The 14925-nt window shown below is 47.3% G+C and overlaps 9 non-coding genes and 2 pseudogenes across 9 annotated transcripts; all 11 read right to left on the bottom strand.

Annotated features, from left to right (window-relative positions):
• Positions 1-1653: 1653 nt before the first annotated feature.
• LOC141218397 (U2 spliceosomal RNA) lies at positions 1654-1733 on the bottom strand (annotated as a pseudogene).
• A 1121-nt stretch (positions 1734-2854) lies between these two features.
• LOC141218389 (U2 spliceosomal RNA) lies at positions 2855-3039 on the bottom strand. The gene has a single exon (XR_012287130.1). It is a non-coding gene; the product is annotated as a U2 spliceosomal RNA (small nuclear RNA).
• Positions 3040-3828: 789 nt separating this feature from the next.
• LOC141218422 (U2 spliceosomal RNA) lies at positions 3829-3920 on the bottom strand (annotated as a pseudogene).
• A 1121-nt stretch (positions 3921-5041) lies between these two features.
• On the bottom strand, positions 5042-5232 carry LOC141218105 (U2 spliceosomal RNA). The gene has a single exon (XR_012286867.1). It is a non-coding gene; the product is annotated as a U2 spliceosomal RNA (small nuclear RNA).
• A 1123-nt stretch (positions 5233-6355) lies between these two features.
• LOC141218492 (U2 spliceosomal RNA) lies at positions 6356-6546 on the bottom strand. The gene has a single exon (XR_012287189.1). It is a non-coding gene; the product is annotated as a U2 spliceosomal RNA (small nuclear RNA).
• Positions 6547-7669: 1123 nt separating this feature from the next.
• Positions 7670-7860, bottom strand: LOC141218493 (U2 spliceosomal RNA). The gene has a single exon (XR_012287190.1). It is a non-coding gene; the product is annotated as a U2 spliceosomal RNA (small nuclear RNA).
• Positions 7861-8985: 1125 nt separating this feature from the next.
• LOC141218494 (U2 spliceosomal RNA) lies at positions 8986-9176 on the bottom strand. Its single transcript, XR_012287191.1, has one exon. It is a non-coding gene; the product is annotated as a U2 spliceosomal RNA (small nuclear RNA).
• Positions 9177-10297: 1121 nt separating this feature from the next.
• Positions 10298-10488, bottom strand: LOC141218495 (U2 spliceosomal RNA). The gene has a single exon (XR_012287192.1). It is a non-coding gene; the product is annotated as a U2 spliceosomal RNA (small nuclear RNA).
• Positions 10489-11611: 1123 nt separating this feature from the next.
• On the bottom strand, positions 11612-11802 carry LOC141218496 (U2 spliceosomal RNA). The gene has a single exon (XR_012287193.1). It is a non-coding gene; the product is annotated as a U2 spliceosomal RNA (small nuclear RNA).
• A 1121-nt stretch (positions 11803-12923) lies between these two features.
• Positions 12924-13114, bottom strand: LOC141218497 (U2 spliceosomal RNA). The gene has a single exon (XR_012287194.1). It is a non-coding gene; the product is annotated as a U2 spliceosomal RNA (small nuclear RNA).
• A 1120-nt stretch (positions 13115-14234) lies between these two features.
• LOC141218265 (U2 spliceosomal RNA) lies at positions 14235-14425 on the bottom strand. Its single transcript, XR_012287018.1, has one exon. It is a non-coding gene; the product is annotated as a U2 spliceosomal RNA (small nuclear RNA).
• Between the last annotated feature and the right edge of the window lie 500 nt (positions 14426-14925).

Consider the following 14925-nt stretch of genomic DNA (forward strand, 5'->3'; position numbering starts at 1 on the left):
GAATCTTCTTTTTGGAGGATTCAGTAGCAGGGCTGTCCTCCACCTTCCTCTTTCCCCGGGTTGGAACTGGGGAGACAAGAAGGGGAAAATCCTCCTCGGAATAGATAGCGGCGGGTGGAGGAAAGGTTAATTCCACCGCTACCATGGTCTGGGGAGGGAGAGTGGCTGCCGGGGCAGGGGAAAGGACACCTGCTGAGGAGTAGGGGAAGGAGGAAGAGGAAGTGGAATCCTCAGCAGGGGTGGCCGGGGTGGGGGGGGATTGGACGGGGGTGGCAGGGGGAGGGATCGAGAGAGGGGTGACAGAACTCTTACCCTCCTTTGACTTTTTCTTCTGCTTCGGAGCTGCTGGGACCGTCGCTGGGGCTTTGGCCACCGACTCCTTGACCGCTTTGGCCTTGGTCGTCTCGGCCTTGGCCGCTGGGGCCTTGGTCGTCGCGTCCTTGACCTTCACAGGCCTGGTCGTCGGGGCCTTGTCCTCCGTAGCTGGGGTCGTCGCAACCACCGATGCCCAGGATCTCTCACGCCTGGGGCAATCCTTGTACAGATGAGCCGCCAGCCCACACAGGTTGCAGGACGTCTTCTTCGGGCAGTCCTTCGAGCTGTGTCCCGTCACTCGACAAATCCTGCAGGCATCCTCCTTGCAGTCCTTCATCTCGTGGCCGTTCTTGCCGCATCTCCTGCAGTTCCGCGGCATGTCCGGGTAATAGATGAGGCCGTAGGAGTTGCCCAGGGAGAATGTCGGGGGCAGGTGCCGAAGTCCGTCTGAGTACGCCAGGTCCCTGTGAAGTCTAACGGTCACCGACCACTTACCTGTCCAGAAGCCGAGTCCATTCAGGATGTGAGAGGGTTCCTTCACAACCAAACAGAAGCGTCTCAGGAAGGTACAGATGTCTTGGCCTGGGGTGTGCGGGTTGCGCATGGAGACCGTGATCCTCCTTTCATCCCTCTGGATAGGGCAGCTACCTGTAAAGGCAGAGAAAGAATTATCCGGTCCTTTTGCGCTTACCATTTCCCAGAACCTCCTGCAGGTGTTCACAGTGGCGAAGGTGACGAAGAAGATCCCCGTCAAGAAGGTCTGGATGCTGAGGGTGTCCGACCTGGAGAAGCCTCGATCCAGCAGCATCTTCTGGCAGAACACGTCCGAGGACATGTCCGGCACCCTCCCATCCACTTCCTTCAGCTTCAGGGCCACCGTCTGCCGCATCCATGGCTCCAGGGCTGGAGCTTCGTGGCGGGGCTTCTGGGGTCCCTTCTGCTGGCCAGTCGTGGAGGCAGAGTCCTTGGGGTCAGAATCGGCTCCTGGCTGGGCCCTCCTGGCTGTCCCCAGCTCCAGGCTCTTCTTTTCGGCCTTCCTCGCAGCGCTTGCCATGGCTTTCCTCCTGCAGTTACTTCTTGGAGCTGGATCTGGAACTCTTCCCGGAATGGGTGGAGCTATGCAGATTCTTCTCCCGTCGTGTTCTGGACAAATTCCCCGAAAGGTCTTTGTCTCGATGATTTTCTTCCTCGAAGATTCCACAGGACAGCCCGATTCTTCTCCGAGTCTTCGTCTTCTTCTGGATTCTTTAGAACTTCTTCCTCCCACCGATATCCGCCTTCGTTCTCTGATGTCAGCTGGGCTCCGAAGCTCTTCTCCTTCCGAGTTCGATCGCTCTCATCAAGTGTAGATCGTAGCTCTTGTGTTCTTAAAAGAACAGATACTACACTTGATCTTAGCCAAAAGGCCGAGAAGCGATAACCAGAATTGGTTTCCGACTACGGTGCCACCCAAGGATTCTGAAAAGTCCATTTGTGGAGATGGCCACCTGGACTCCCGTTAAGAAGACATGCTGTCAACCTCTAGATCCCTCACATGCCTGCACTTTTCGGCTTGCTGCTGCTGCAATCCACGCGTTTTAGATCTGCATAACTCCACCTCTTTTAGCACAGTACCCTCAACCCCCGGCTGTTCCCACCCGCCTCAACACCGTTGGAAGGGAGGAGAACCAATTAAGGCGGGGGGGGGGGTGGAACGAGCAGCTGTCTACCCTTAGCAGGAGGGTTGCTGATTAATTACCTCTCCTGCTGCTGCTGCTGCTGGCTGTCCAGCAGCAGACTGAAGGTGGCTGCTGCTGTGCGCAGGTATATAAAGGCTCAGAGCCTATTATGACACGCGCAGCCAGCGTTCCATTGCCACATTCCGTCTACTGCAGGCGGGATACCTGGATGGCTGAATGTCACTGAGAAGCTCACAGAGACCGCCATAAGCAACAGTTTAAAAGAATGCCACAGACTAATCAACCAAACTTTTTGGGTTGGTTTCTCTTTTATAGTCTGCAGGCATTAAATGAAAGAAGTCAGTGTTCCAGCAGAGGGAGACAACGTTTCAGAAAAGGCATTGTAGCAAACCAAAAAAGAAATTTTAAGCGCAGCAGAGTAACCAGCTCACATACCTGTTAGCTCAGGTGAGTTTAAAAGGCTGCTGTTGATAACAAGGGCATTTGCTAAATAGATGGTGTGTGTGCAACAATATACTGAAAGGTCAATTATATTGTGCAGCTTATCTCACCACCTGTAGTTATTTAGGTGAAAGCTCCAAAATGCTTGCCTAATATGTCTGTTTATCCAAAAGGAAGTATAGAGGGAGAGCTAGATAGATAGCATTGCATTACATTACATTACATGGCAATGCAATGCACAGTTGCTGAACTTGAACCAAAATGAGCTTGTCATCTGGCTTCTGCAACTTTTAACATGAAAAATCCAATGAGGAGAAGAAAAGCAAAGCCAAAGAGTCCATCCCAAAATCCGACAAACAAGCAAAATGAACAAAAAGCATTGAATTCAATTCTTTCTGATTTTAGAAACTGCATTAAAGAAGGGGTGCACCGGTCCTGGAGATACTGCAATACCAGGTCAATGCGTGGAGTGGACAAAGCAAGCTCTTTTTCCATCTCCCTGTTCTAAAAATCCATTTAATATATGGTCCCCAGATATGGGACGTATCAGATATTAAACTGATAAGAACAGATTTTTTTTTTTTTATCGAAAGCCCGAATTCGTGTACAAAACCCGAGTGCGCTTAAAAAAGTGACAAATGCCACAAAAAAAGTGCACTAGGATGCTGGTCTTCTTGAAACCCTCTCCAAAAGGAGAAGGGTCCCCCAAACCATTCCCCGTCCCTCCGAGCCAAAAGGCCACAGCGAGGAACAGGGACAAAAAGCCACCTCCAGCCGAAGCCAGAGGCGACCCAATCTTACCCCCAGCACCTGCCCGAGTTCTCACCCGAGCAAGGCACTGGGAGCCAAAGACTGTGCTCCCCTCCCGGAAGAGGGGAGCCAACAACGCTCTCCTCCCGAAAGAGGAGAGCCAGGGGGGTTCAGGGGGGAGCGGAACCTGATGGCCACACACTCCCCCCCTAGACCTGCCAAGAGAGGAACCCGTAAGGGAACCGCATCCCGACAAAATCCTAGTAGGACGTGACACACGTGAATAAGTGGACACACAGTGACAAAGAAATTAAATAAATAGTGAAGGTTTCACAGTATAATACTGCCCGGACCTTCGACCGGGAATTGAAAAATTCCCCATCCTAAGACCAGAAGGCCCGGAATAAGGGTGTGTGCAAAGAAAGAAAATTTGAAGTGCTTGTGCAAATGTGCCATAAACTCAAGTGGGGTTCCCAATCCCAGTGAGTTAAGGCACCCCAGGGTCACCACTCCTGGGGCACTTCACACTTCGGGCTTTCGATCTTCCCCGGCCCAATGGCGTCGATCCTGGGGGGCCATGCTTTCCACCAGATGACTATATTAGCCACCTGGCGTACTAACAAGCGCCTAAACCCCAGTGTGCATAATGTATCAATCTACTAGGGCGGCCAACATCCAAAACCGCCTTTTCGAAAGATACTACACTTGATCTTAGCCAAAAGGCCGAGAAGCGATAACCAGAATTGGTTTCCGACTACGGTGCCACCCAAGGATTCTGAAAAGTCCATTTGTGGAGATGGCCACCTGGACTCCCGTTAAGAAGACATGCTGTCAACCTCTAGATCCCTCACATGCCTGCACTTTTCGGCTTGCTGCTGCTGCAATCCACGCGTTTTAGATCTGCATAACTCCACCTCTTTTAGCACAGTACCCTCAACCCCCGGCTGTTCCCACCCGCCTCAACACCGTTGGAAGGGAGGAGAACCAATTAAGGCGGGGGGGGGGGTGGAACGAGCAGCTGTCTACCCTTAGCAGGAGGGTTGCTGATTAATTACCTCTCCTGCTGCTGCTGCTGCTGGCTGTCCAGCAGCAGACTGAAGGTGGCTGCTGCTGTGCGCAGGTATATAAAGGCTCAGAGCCTATTATGACACGCGCAGCCAGCGTTCCATTGCCACATTCCGTCTACTGCAGGCGGGATACCTGGATGGCTGAATGTCACTGAGAAGCTCACAGAGACCGCCATAAGCAACAGTTTAAAAGAATGCCACAGACTAATCAACCAAACTTTTTGGGTTGGTTTCTCTTTTATAGTCTGCAGGCATTAAATGAAAGAAGTCAGTGTTCCAGCAGAGGGAGACAACGTTTCAGAAAAGGCATTGTAGCAAACCAAAAAAGAAATTTTAAGCGCAGCAGAGTAACCAGCTCACATACCTGTTAGCTCAGGTGAGTTTAAAAGGCTGCTGTTGATAACAAGGGCATTTGCTAAATAGATGGTGTGTGTGCAACAATATACTGAAAGGTCAATTATATTGTGCAGCTTATCTCACCACCTGTAGTTATTTAGGTGAAAGCTCCAAAATGCTTGCCTAATATGTCTGTTTATCCAAAAGGAAGTATAGAGGGAGAGCTAGATAGATAGCATTGCATTACATTACATTACATGGCAATGCAATGCACAGTTGCTGAAGTTGAACCAAAATGAGCTTGTCATCTGGCTTCTGCAACTTTTAACATGAAAAATCCAATGAGGAGAAGAAAAGCAAAGCCAAAGAGTCCATCCCAAAATCAGACAAACAAGCAAAATGAACAAAAAGCATTGAATTCAATTCTTTCTGATTTTAGAAACTGCATTAAAGAAGGGGTGCACCGGTCCTGGAGATACTGCAATACCAGGTCAATGCGTGGAGTGGACAGAGCAAGCTCTTTTTCCTTCTCCCTGTTCTAAAAATCCATTTAATATATGGTCCCCAGATAGGGGACGTATCAGATATTAAACTGATAAGAACAGATACTACACTTGATCTTAGCCAAAAGGCCGAGAAGCGATAACCAGAATTGGTTTCCGACTACGGTGCCACCCAAGGATTCTGAAAAGTCCATTTGTGGAGATGGCCACCTGGACTCCCGTTAAGAAGACATGCTGTCAACCTCTAGATCCCTCACATGCCTGCACTTTTCGGCTTGCTGCTGCTGCAATCCACGCGTTTTAGATCTGCATAACTCCACCTCTTTTAGCACAGTACCCTCAACCCCCGGCTGTTCCCACCCGCCTCAACACCGTTGGAAGGGAGGAGAACCAATTAAGGCGGGGGGGGGGGGGTGGAACGAGCAGCTGTCTACCCTTAGCAGGAGGGTTGCTGATTAATTACCTCTCCTGCTGCTGCTGCTGCTGGCTGTCCAGCAGCAGACTGAAGGTGGCTGCTGCTGTGCGCAGGTATATAAAGGCTCAGAGCCTATTATGACACGCGCAGCCAGCGTTCCATTGCCACATTCCGTCTACTGCAGGCGGGATACCTGGATGGCTGAATGTCACTGAGAAGCTCACAGAGACCGCCATAAGCAACAGTTTAAAAGAATGCCACAGACTAATCAACCAAACTTTTTGGGTTGGTTTCTCTTTTATAGTCTGCAGGCATTAAATGAAAGAAGTCAGTGTTCCAGCAGAGGGAGACAACGTTTCAGAAAAGGCATTGTAGCAAACCAAAAAAGAAATTTTAAGCGCAGCAGAGTAACCAGCTCACATACCTGTTAGCTCAGGTGAGTTTAAAAGGCTGCTGTTGATAACAAGGGCATTTGCTAAATAGATGGTGTGTGTGCAACAATATACTGAAAGGTCAATTATATTGTGCAGCTTATCTCACCACCTGTAGTTATTTAGGTGAAAGCTCCAAAATGCTTGCCTAATATGTCTGTTTATCCAAAAGGAAGTATAGAGGGAGAGCTAGATAGATAGCATTGCATTACATTACATTACATGGCAATGCAATGCACAGTTGCTGAAGTTGAACCAAAATGAGCTTGTCATCTGGCTTCTGCAACTTTTAACATGAAAAATCCAATGAGGAGAAGAAAAGCAAAGCCAAAGAGTCCATCCCAAAATCCGACAAACAAGCAAAATGAACAAAAAGCATTGAATTCAATTCTTTCTGATTTTAGAAACTGCATTAAAGAAGGGGTGCACCGGTCCTGGAGATACTGCAATACCAGGTCAATGCGTGGAGTGGACAGAGCAAGCTCTTTTTCCATCTCCCTGTTCTAAAAATCCATTTAATATATGGTCCCCAGATAGGGGACGTATCAGATATTAAACTGATAAGAACAGATACTACACTTGATCTTAGCCAAAAGGCCGAGAAGCGATAACCAGAATTGGTTTCCGACTACGGTGCCACCCAAGGATTCTGAAAAGTCCATTTGTGGAGATGGCCACCTGGACTCCCGTTAAGAAGACATGCTGTCAACCTCTAGATCCCTCACATGCCTGCACTTTTCGGCTTGCTGCTGCTGCAATCCACGCGTTTTAGATCTGCATAACTCCACCTCTTTTAGCACAGTACCCTCAACCCCCGGCTGTTCCCACCCGCCTCAACACCGTTGGAAGGGAGGAGAACCAATTAAGGCGGGGGGGGGGGGGTGGAACGAGCAGCTGTCTACCCTTAGCAGGAGGGTTGCTGATTAATTACCTCTCCTGCTGCTGCTGCTGCTGGCTGTCCAGCAGCAGACTGAAGGTGGCTGCTGCTGTGCGCAGGTATATAAAGGCTCAGAGCCTATTATGACACGCGCAGCCAGCGTTCCTTTGCCACATTCCGTCTACTGCAGGCGGGATACCTGGATGGCTGAATGTCACTGAGAAGCTCACAGAGACCGCCATAAGCAACAGTTTAAAAGAATGCCACAGACTAATCAACCAAACTTTTTGGGTTGGTTTCTCTTTTATAGTCTGCAGGCATTAAATGAAAGAAGTCAGTGTTCCAGCAGAGGGAGACAACGTTTCAGAAAAGGCATTGTAGCAAACCAAAAAAGAAATTTTAAGCGCAGCAGAGTAACCAGCTCACATACCTGTTAGCTCAGGTGAGTTTAAAAGGCTGCTGTTGATAACAAGGGCATTTGCTAAATAGATGGTGTGTGTGCAACAATATACTGAAAGGTCAATTATATTGTGCAGCTTATCTCACCACCTGTAGTTATTTAGGTGAAAGCTCCAAAATGCTTGCCTAATATGTCTGTTTATCCAAAAGGAAGTATAGAGGGAGAGCTAGATAGATAGCATTGCATTACATTACATTACATGGCAATGCAATGCACAGTTGCTGAAGTTGAACCAAAATGAGCTTGTCATCTGGCTTCTGCAACTTTTAACATGAAAAATCCAATGAGGAGAAGAAAAGCAAAGCCAAAGAGTTCATCCCAAAATCCGACAAACAAGCAAAATGAACAAAAAGCATTGAATTCAATTCTTTCTGATTTTAGAAACTGCATTAAAGAAGGGGTGCACCGGTCCTGGAGATACTGCAATACCAGGTCAATGCGTGGAGTGGACAGAGCAAGCTCTTTTTCCATCTCCCTGTTCTAAAAATCCATTTAATATATGGTCCCCAGATAGGGGACGTATCAGATATTAAACTGATAAGAACAGATACTACACTTGATCTTAGCCAAAAGGCCGAGAAGCGATAACCAGAATTGGTTTCCGACTACGGTGCCACCCAAGGATTCTGAAAAGTCCATTTGTGGAGATGGCCACCTGGACTCCCGTTAAGAAGACATGCTGTCAACCTCTAGATCCCTCACATGCCTGCACTTTTCGGCTTGCTGCTGCTGCAATCCACGCGTTTTAGATCTGCATAACTCCACCTCTTTTAGCACAGTACCCTCAACCCCCGGCTGTTCCCACCCGCCTCAACACCGTTGGAAGGGAGGAGAACCAATTAAGGCGGGGGGGGGGGGGGGTGGAACGAGCAGCTGTCTACCCTTAGCAGGAGGGTTGCTGATTAATTACCTCTCCTGCTGCTGCTGCTGCTGGCTGTCCAGCAGCAGACTGAAGGTGGCTGCTGCTGTGCGCAGGTATATAAAGGCTCAGAGCCTATTATGACACGCGCAGCCAGCGTTCCATTGCCACATTCCGTCTACTGCAGGCGGGATACCTGGATGGCTGAATGTCACTGAGAAGCTCACAGAGACCGCCATAAGCAACAGTTTAAAAGAATGCCACAGACTAATCAACCAAACTTTTTGGGTTGGTTTCTCTTTTATAGTCTGCAGGCATTAAATGAAAGAAGTCAGTGTTCCAGCAGAGGGAGACAACGTTTCAGAAAAGGCATTGTAGCAAACCAAAAAAGAAATTTTAAGCGCAGCAGAGTAACCAGCTCACATACCTGTTAGCTCAGGTGAGTTTAAAAGGCTGCTGTTGATAACAAGGGCATTTGCTAAATAGATGGTGTGTGTGCAACAATATACTGAAAGGTCAATTTTATTGTGCAGCTTATCTCACCACCTGTAGTTATTTAGGTGAAAGCTCCAAAATGCTTGCCTAATATGTCTGTTTATCCAAAAGGAAGTATAGAGGGAGAGCTAGATAGATAGCATTGCATTACATTACATTACATGGCAATGCAATGCACAGTTGCTGAAGTTGAACCAAAATGAGCTTGTCATCTGGCTTCTGCAACTTTTAACATGAAAAATCCAATGAGGAGAAGAAAAGCAAAGCCAAAGAGTCCATCCCAAAATCCGACAAACAAGCAAAATGAACAAAAAGCATTGAATTCAATTCTTTCTGATTTTAGAAACTGCATTAAAGAAGGGGTGCACCGGTCCTGGAGATACTGCAATACCAGGTCAATGCGTGGAGTGGACAGAGCAAGCTCTTTTTCCATCTCCCTGTTCTAAAAATCCATTTAATATATGGTCCCCAGATAGGGGACGTATCAGATATTAAACTGATAAGAACAGATACTACACTTGATCTTAGCCAAAAGGCCGAGAAGCGATAACCAGAATTGGTTTCCGACTATGGTGCCACCCAAGGATTCTGAAAAGTCCATTTGTGGAGATGGCCACCTGGACTCCCGTTAAGAAGACATGCTGTCAACCTCTAGATCCCTCACATGCCTGCACTTTTCGGCTTGCTGCTGCTGCAATCCACGCGTTTTAGATCTGCATAACTCCACCTCTTTTAGCACAGTACCCTCAACCCCCGGCTGTTCCCACCCGCCTCAACACCGTTGGAAGGGAGGAGAACCAATTAAGGCGGGGGGGGGGGTGTAACGAGCAGCTGTCTACCCTTAGCAGGAGGGTTGCTGATTAATTACCTCTCCTGCTGCTGCTGCTGCTGGCTGTCCAGCAGCAGACTGAAGGTGGCTGCTGCTGTGCGCAGGTATATAAAGGCTCAGAGCCTATTATGACACGCGCAGCCAGCGTTCCATTGCCACATTCCGTCTACTGCAGGCGGGATACCTGGATGGCTGAATGTCACTGAGAAGCTCACAGAGACCGCCATAAGCAACAGTTTAAAAGAATGCCACAGACTAATCAACCAAACTTTTTGGGTTGGTTTCTCTTTTATAGTCTGCAGGCATTAAATGAAAGAAGTCAGTGTTCCAGCAGAGGGAGACAACGTTTCAGAAAAGGCATTGTAGCAAACCAAAAAAGAAATTTTAAGCGCAGCAGAGTAACCAGCTCACATACCTGTTAGCTCAGGTGAGTTTAAAAGGCTGCTGTTGATAACAAGGGCATTTGCTAAATAGATGGTGTGTGTGCAACAATATACTGAAAGGTCAATTATATTGTGCAGCTTATCTCACCACCTGTAGTTATTTAGGTGAAAGCTCCAAAATGCTTGCCTAATATGTCTGTTTATCCAAAAGGAAGTATAGAGGGAGAGCTAGATAGATAGCATTGCATTACATTACATTACATGGCAATGCAATGCACAGTTGCTGAAGTTGAACCAAAATGAGCTTGTCATCTGGCTTCTGCAACTTTTAACATGAAAAATCCAATGAGGAGAAGAAAAGCAAAGCCAAAGAGTCCATCCCAAAATCCGACAAACAAGCAAAATGAACAAAAAGCATTGAATTCAATTCTTTCTGATTTTAGAAACTGCATTAAAGAAGGGGTGCACCGGTCCTGGAGATACTGCAATACCAGGTCAATGCGTGGAGTGGACAGAGCAAGCTCTTTTTCCATCTCCCTGTTCTAAAAATCCATTTAATATATGGTCCCCAGATAGGGGACGTATCAGATATTAAACTGATAAGAACAGATACTACACTTGATCTTAGCCAAAAGGCCGAGAAGCGATAACCAGAATTGGTTTCCGACTACGGTGCCACCCAAGGATTCTGAAAAGTCCATTTGTGGAGATGGCCACCTGGACTCCCGTTAAGAAGACATGCTGTCAACCTCTAGATCCCTCACATGCCTGCACTTTTCGGCTTGCTGCTGCTGCAATCCACGCGTTTTAGATCTGCATAACTCCACCTCTTTTAGCACAGTACCCTCAACCCCCGGCTGTTCCCACCCGCCTCAACACCGTTGGAAGGGAGGAGAACCAATTAAGGCGGGGGGGGGGGGGTGGAACGAGCAGCTGTCTACCCTTAGCAGGAGGGTTGCTGATTAATTACCTCTCCTGCTGCTGCTGCTGCTGGCTGTCCAGCAGCAGACTGAAGGTGGCTGCTGCTGTGCGCAGGTATATAAAGGCTCAGAGCCTATTATGACACGCGCAGCCAGCGTTCCATTGCCACATTCCGTCTACTGCAGGCGGGATACCTGGATGGCTGAATGTCACTGAGAAGCTCACAGAGACCGCCATAAGCAACAGTTTAAAAGAATGCCACAAACTAATCAACCAAACTTTTTGGGTTGGTTTCTCTTTTATAGTCTGCAGGCATTAAATGAAAGAAGTCAGTGTTCCAGCAGAGGGAGACAACGTTTCAGAAAAGGCATTGTAGCAAACCAAAAAAGAAATTTTAAGCGCAGCAGAGTAACCAGCTCACATACCTGTTAGCTCAGGTGAGTTTAAAAGGCTGCTGTTGATAACAAGGGCATTTGCTAAATAGATGGTGTGTGTGCAACAATATACTGAAAGGTCAATTATATTGTGCAGCTTATCTCACCACCTGTAGTTATTTAGGTGAAAGCTCCAAAATGCTTGCCTAATATGTCTGTTTATCCAAAAGGAAGTATAGAGGGAGAGCTAGATAGATAGCATTGCATTACATTACATTACATGGCAATGCAATGCACAGTTGCTGAAGTTGAACCAAAATGAGCTTGTCATCTGGCTTCTGCAACTTTTAACATGAAAAATCCAATGAGGAGAAGAAAAGCAAAGCCAAAGAGTCCATCCCAAAATCCGACAAACAAGCAAAATGAACAAAAAGCATTGAATTCAATTCTTTCTGATTTTAGAAACTGCATTAAAGAAGGGGTGCACCGGTCCTGGAGATACTGCAATACCAGGTCAATGCGTGGAGTGGACAGAGCAAGCTCTTTTTCCATCTCCCTGTTCTAAAAATCCATTTAATATATGGTCCCCAGATAGGGGACGTATCAGATATTAAACTGATAAGAACAGATACTACACTTGATCTTAGCCAAAAGGCCGAGAAGCGATAACCAGAATTGGTTTCCGACTACGGTGCCACCCAAGGATTCTGAAAAGTCCATTTGTGGAGATGGCCACCTGGACTCCCGTTAAGAAGACATGCTGTCAACCTCTAGATCCCTCACATGCCTGCACTTTTCGGCTTGCTGCTGCTGCAATCCACGCGTTTTAGATCTGCATAACTCCACCTCTTTTAGCACAGTACCCTCAACCCCCGGCTGTTCCCACCCGCCTCAACACCGTTGGAAGGGAGGAGAACCAATTAAGGCGGGGGGGGGGGTGGAACGAGCAGCTGTCTACCCTTAGCAGGAGGGTTGCTGATTAATTACCTCTCCTGCTGCTGCTGCTGCTGGCTGTCCAGCAGCAGACTGAAGGTGGCTGCTGCTGTGCGCAGGTATATAAAGGCTCAGAACCTATTATGACACGCGCAGCCAGCGTTCCATTGCCACATTCCGTCTACTGCAGGCGGGATACCTGGATGGCTGAATGTCACTGAGGAGCTCACAGAGACCGCCATAAGCAACAGTTTAAAAGAATGCCACAGACTAATCAACCAATCTTTTTGGGTTGGTTTCTCTTTTATAGTCTGCAGGCATTAAATGAAAGAAGTCAGTGTTCCAGCAGAGGGAGACAACGTTTCAGAAAAGGCATTGTAGCAAACCAAAAAAGAAATTTTAAGCGCAGCAGAGTAACCAGCTCACATACCTGTTAGCTCAGGTGAGTTTAAAAGGCTGCTGTTGATAACAAGGGCATTTGCTAAATAGATGGTGTGTGTGCAACAATATACTGAAAGGTCAATTATATTGTGCAGCTTATCTCACCACCTGTAGTTATTTAGGTGAAAGCTCCAAAATGCTTGCCTAATATGTCTGTTTATCCAAAAGGAAGTATAGAGGGAGAGCTAGATAGATAGCATTGCATTACATTACATTACATGGCAATGCAATGCACAGTTGCTGAAGTTGAACCAAAATGAGCTTGTCATCTGGCTTCTGCAACTTTTAACATGAAAAATCCAATGAGGAGAAGAAAAGCAAAGCCAAAGAGTCCATCCCAAAATCCGACAAACAAGCAAAATGAACAAAAAGCATTGAATTCAATTCTTTCTGATTTTAGAAACTGCATTAAAGAAGGGGTGCACCGGTCCTGGAGATACTGCAATACCAGGTCAATGCGTGGAGTGGACAGAGCAAGCTCTTTTTCCATCTCCCTGTTCTAAAAATCCATTTAATATATGGTCCCCAGATAGGGGACGTATCAGATATTAAACTGATAAGAACAGATACTACACTTGATCTTAGCCAAAAGGCCGAGAAGCGATAACCAGAATTGGTTTCCGACTACGGTGCCACCCAAGGATTCTGAAAAGTCCATTTGTGGAGATGGCCACCTGGACTCCCGTTAAGAAGACATGCTGTCAACCTCTAGATCCCTCACATGCCTGCACTTTTCGGCTTGCTGCTGCTGCAATCCACGCGTTTTAGATCTGCATAACTCCACCTCTTTTAGCACAGTACCCTCAACCCCCGGCTGTTCCCACCCGCCTCAACATCGTTGGAAGGGAGGAGAACCAATTAAGGCGGGGGGGGTGTGGAACGAGCAGCTGTCTACCTTTAGCAGGAGGGTTGCTGATTAATTACCTCTCCTGCTGCTGCTGCTGCTGGCTGTCCAGCAGCAGACTGAAGGTGGCTGCTGCTGTGCGCAGGTATATAAAGGCTCAGAGCCTATTATGACACGCGCAGCCAGCGTTCCATTGCCACATTCCGTCTACTGCAGGCGGGATACCTGGATGGCTGAATGTCACTGAGAAGCTCACAGAGACCGCCATAAGCAACAGTTTAAAAGAATGCCACAGACTAATCAACCAAACTTTTTGGGTTGGTTTCTCTTTTATAGTCTGCAGGCATTAAATGAAAGAAGTCAGTGTTCCAGCAGAGGGAGACAACGTTTCAGAAAAGGCATTGTAGCAAACCAAAAAAGAAATTTTAAGCACAGCAGAGTAACCAGCTCACATACCTGTTAGCTCAGGTGAGTTTAAAAGGCTGCTGTTGATAACAAGGGCATTTGCTAAATAGATGGTGTGTGTGCAACAATATACTGAAAGGTCAATTATATTGTGCAGCTTATCTCACCACCTGTAGTTATTTAGGTGAAAGCTCCAAAATGCTTGCCTAATATGTCTGTTTATCCAAAAGGAAGTATAGAGGGAGAGCTAGATAGATAGCATTGCATTATATTACATTACATGGCAATGCAATGCACAGTTGCTGAAGTTGAACCAAAATGAGCTTGTCATCTGGCTTCTGCAACTTTTAACATGAAAAATCCAATGAGGAGAAGAAAAGCAAAGCCAAAGAGTCCATCCCAAAATCCGACAAACAAGCAAAATGAACAAAAAGCATTGAATTCAATTCTTTCTGATTTTAGAAACTGCATTAAAGAAGGGGTGCACCGGTCCTGGAGATACTGCAATACCAGGTCAATGCGTGGAGTGGACAGAGCAAGCTCTTTTTCCATCTCCCTGTTCTAAAAATCCATTTAATATATGGTCCCCAGATAGGGGACGTATCAGATATTAAACTGATAAGAAAAGATACTACACTTGATCTTAGCCAAAAGGCCGAGAAGCGATAACCAGAATTGGTTTCCGACTACGATGCCACCCAAGGATTCTGAAAAGTCCATTTGTGGAGATGGCCACCTGGACTCCCGTTAAGAAGACATGCTGTCAACCTCTAGATCCCTCACATGCCTGCACTTTTCGGCTTGCTGCTGCTGCAATCCACGCGTTTTAGATCTGCATAACTCCACCTCTTTTAGCACAGTACCCTCAACCCCCGGCTGTTCCCACCCGCCTCAACACCGTTGGAAGGGAGGAGAACCAATTAAGGCGGGGGGGGGGGGGTGGAACGAGCAGCTGTCTACCCTTAGCAGGAGGGTTGCTGATTAATTACCTCTCCTGCTGCTGCTGCTGCTGGCTGTCCAGCAGCAGACTGAAGGTGGCTGCTGCTGTGCGCAGGTATATAAAGGCTCAGAGCCTATTATGACACGCGCAGCCAGCGTTCTATTGCCACATTCCGTCTACTGCAGGCGGGATACCTGGATGGCTGAATGTCACTGAGAAGCTCACAG

This window comes from Phyllobates terribilis, unplaced genomic scaffold, assembly GCF_046119375.1.
Source record: "Phyllobates terribilis strain yellow unplaced genomic scaffold, ASM4611937v1 Scaffold_249__1_contigs__length_2872098, whole genome shotgun sequence".
Lineage (NCBI taxonomy): Eukaryota > Metazoa > Chordata > Amphibia > Anura > Dendrobatidae > Phyllobates > Phyllobates terribilis.